The 4,093-nt window shown below is 36.4% G+C and overlaps 1 non-coding gene across 1 annotated transcript; it reads right to left on the bottom strand.

Annotated features, from left to right (window-relative positions):
- Positions 1-1,089: 1,089 nt before the first annotated feature.
- On the bottom strand, positions 1,090-1,193 carry LOC124889820. The gene has a single exon (XR_007048739.1). It is a non-coding gene; the product is annotated as a U6 spliceosomal RNA (small nuclear RNA).
- Positions 1,194-4,093: the final 2,900 nt, after the last annotated feature.

The following is a 4,093-nucleotide window of genomic DNA, read 5'->3' on the forward strand; positions in this document are numbered from 1 at the left end:
CTATCTAAGATAGTTGTGAAGTTGTGTCTCTTCTTTCGTCTCCAACCACCCACCATATTGGTCTCCGATCTCCTTTATCACCTCTTCCAACCATAACTACCAAGGGAGACTTAGATGTAGACCCAGAACAAATAAATTTTTTTCTATAAAGGGATAGCTCCCGTCGTAGGAGTCCACCAATCCAATTCCATTTGATGATTGTTCCTTTGCTATCTCCATGAGAGGATATTCTCAGAACTCTTCTTGTAAATTTAAAAAGAAATTGAATTACATTCAAGTCAAAGACCTGAATATTGAAGATGCCTTTCCAAGTCTGTTTCACCCATTTCCTTGCATCATTTTGAGTTGGGATCTCATCGCAGTCAGGAAAGCTACCCACGAGGCTTCTGCTCAGAGGATCTTCCTTCTTAATTTTACTCTTTTACAATGGGGGAAAGGAAGCATTAGAAGTCCACCTATTTTGATGTACCGCATCACTTTAACTCTCCTTCTCTTTATCCCCTCTTATGCTTGCCTACCCTTTAATAGCATTTAATTCTTATACTTGCATATCGTCATTAATGAAAGACTCCACTTTTATCATAAGGTTGGTCCACCCTTCATTGAATGTGTTTTCCGATAGGATAATCATTGATCTTTATTGTCTATTAATTGTAATAACATATAAAGACTTCCCAAACTTGTTGAACTTAATGGAGCAATAAATGTAAGTATTCTTGTCTCTGTATCTCCACGTTTTAAAGGATTTTTCTTCAATATCAGAAGCCTCTTTAAATCTTTTGCACAACCAAGTTAAGGGGGCTCTGCTTAGTTTCATCCTAGGCATGTGTAGCCTTGCACTCTTAACCCATTTAAACCAGATTTTTGAGGAAGAATATGACCTCGTCAAGTCGTATGACTTTCCCCTCCCAGCCGTAAGTAGATTCTGTTGGTCATCTAAGAAAGAAAATATGGGGTTATGAAGGAGAAAAAAGTGGGATGGATGGTCTCCGGTGAAGGAAGTCCACCGGAGCTGGATAGTTCAGGGCCAGAAGGGTCCCTAAAGCTTTACCTAGTGGAATGTGCCTGGGAGCAGTTCTTTCATACCACCAAAATTTGAACCATTTCTCTATTTGTACTTGTCATCCTTGCACAGGGGCCATGCAATCTTCTCTGTATCGTTCAAATTTTATCGGATGCCCCCGAATAAAGGCAATAATGGAACAAAGACCTTCATAATAGATAAAGCAAACTATATACATTGAAGAACTTGGACCATTACAATGCTCTTTGAGTGAATAATATTTAGGAACTATGTGAAAACTTTTCTAGTGTGGCGATTTCAGCTTGATGACCTAGTACATGTACTCCCATACAACTGATTAATACTGAGTTATGCACAGATAGTTTGATTTGATACTCCAATAAACACACAAGTTTCACTAGGGTGCTAACTCATGTTTTCTGCCGAGAAGTGTCTTTTGAGAATTTTGGCAGGCTTGAGTAGTTATAGTGTAGATATGACAGGATTGTTGTGAGAGGAGGCCACGCCCCTCATGAACTCTGTCTAGCTAATATGTACGTCCTTCCATGGACATAAAGGGTATAGTCACAAGATGATGAACAATCCCCGGCAATATCTCATCAACACTAGGAGGTATGAAGCTGCCGTGATTAGGGGCAAAAATGCTGCTTCTTACTCTTAATATTCATGGGAGAAAATTTCATCCATATTTACTTAACTTTGTATCCATTACACAAAAATCACTTTTTTTTTCTTTCTTTACACAAAATCATTTTACTTTGCTCTGATCATCACAAAAGTCACTTTGACCGGATTTTAGAATAAATCCACCTGAAAAATCATGTGGCATCCTTAATATATGCTTCTGCTTAATTAAGTTAATATACTAGACCATAGAACATGGATGAAATTTTCTCATATTGGTTACATCCCATGGCTGGTAATGTGAACTCGTCCTTGCTGGTTTTTGGACTAATCCCCTTATATGCAATGTACTATAACATCTTTATCTACAGTATAATCTCTAAAAGAACTCCAATTCCTAGGTATCCAAGTATGACTTTTAACCGCTAAGGTTAAATTGTTTGTTTTGGTGTGAACATTACTTCTCTCTACAAGAAATCTATTTGATTGATGGCTAAAATTAAATGCTTGAGATCTCCAATTTCTTGATTGAAACCCCTGTCCTACCAGTTCCAATAAATGCTAGTGAGTTGTCATTTAAACTCCAAAATAAAACCCATCTCATAGCCCGCCTCTGCATAATCGGGCTTCAGATCAAGTGCCAGATGCATGAAGAAAGTAATTCTCAATATTACTAGCACTGTACAAGGTCTGATATGTTTGCATTTATCAACTCTAAACTAAACAAGACTCCAATTTTAGTAAAGACAGGATCAAGCATTCCTGTTGAAGGTATAAGTAACATTACATCTCACTTAAAACGCCCAAAAATAACTAATAATCCCTTCAAATAATAAAGCTGCATCCAACAAGAATCTAAATACGAAATGAGGACTAACAAAAGTATATTAGCAACAAAGAAATACTTGGAAAAGCAGAAATAGAACTAATGTAAACGAACAGTTCAAACATTATAAAGTAAAGTTTATAGGAGTAACTGACATATGCAACAAGGAAAGGATGACACAGTCGTTCTACAATACTAATATAAGTTGGTAAAAGATCAAATTCTAAAAACATAAGTTTTCAAAGAAAGCTACCACCATTGGAACTTCACAGCTAGTCATAAACACTGTAAACGAACAGTTCAAACATTATAAAGTACAGTTCATAGGAGTAACTAACATATGCAACAAGGAAAGGATGACACAGTCGTTTTACAATACTAATATAAGTTGGTAAAAGATCAAATTCTAAAAACATAAGTTTTCAAAGAAAGCTACCATCATTGGAACTTCACAGCTAGTCATAAACACATGGAAAAAGGCTGATTAATCGCCAAAAACTACTTTCAGTAAGGGTATTATTCCAATATCAGTGCTTCATTAAGGCTGTAGCTCAGTTGGCTCACGACAATTAGATGAATCTGCAGAAGAATCAGCTAGAGCCCCACTGCTTCGATCAAGCAAGACAAAACTCTCAATATAGTTGCTCAAGTAAAGTGAATTTTTCTCACCACAGACATCAAATTCCTTGCGGATCATAAAAAGACCCCACCAAAATTACCTAACGGATCCCATTTTTCATGGGAACTTCCTACGGACGCAAGACTATATGCAGTCTCAAAATTGAATATCACAGTATATTTCTTTCTCCAAGACCCCTTGTTTTCATACCACATCATAACAGATATAACACAACATTCAAGAAGTACATTGCATCTCTCGATGTACTGAAACACGGAAATGTGATCCCCACATAAAGTTACAGACAAATCCAAAGGAGAAACATGCACTAGCCAACCTGGCAGAACCATTTCATTAAATGTTTCATCTCTTAAAGTCACAAACCAACAGGCTATTAGAAAATTTCCCTATCTTTTTTCTTGCGATGCGAAACCCAATGAATAGATAAAATACTCAAGCAGTTTACCCTTGATGCCTTTTGAGTTAACTATTTTTCATAAACCAGTACCCCAACTATAGACCTCAACTTCAGACGCGCCATACGCAGATAGACTATCCTCACAACCTTAAAATCATTAGTTTTTGGATCAAAACCAAAACCAAGGTAGAGGCGGACCCACGTGTTTTTTTGGGTGCTCCGACACCCACTAAACTCGTCGTAGAATAGGTATTATTATATAAGAAATATCAAAAAATGGTATAATAAATAAAAAAGCACCCACACAACTAAAACGTGTCTGGGTGCTCTGGCTTTAGGCGGATCTTTCATGTCCAGGTTCACGCACAAGACCCAAGTACTCTTGCATACTAGTACACACACATCTAAGTTTGAATTTTTTGTAATGCTTTTTTTTTTTACTTCTTAATTTATTAAACTAAAAGTACTTTTTGTACTTTTTTAATAACTCAAACAAAAATCTGAAAACCTTTTGGCTTCTCCATAAAAAATCTTACTCTTCCAAAATTTAAACACCAAATTTTAGTATTGAATTTAAATAGT

The sequence above is a fragment of the Capsicum annuum genome, chromosome 12 (assembly GCF_002878395.1).
Source record: "Capsicum annuum cultivar UCD-10X-F1 chromosome 12, UCD10Xv1.1, whole genome shotgun sequence".
Classification (NCBI taxonomy): Eukaryota; Viridiplantae; Streptophyta; class Magnoliopsida; order Solanales; family Solanaceae; genus Capsicum; species Capsicum annuum.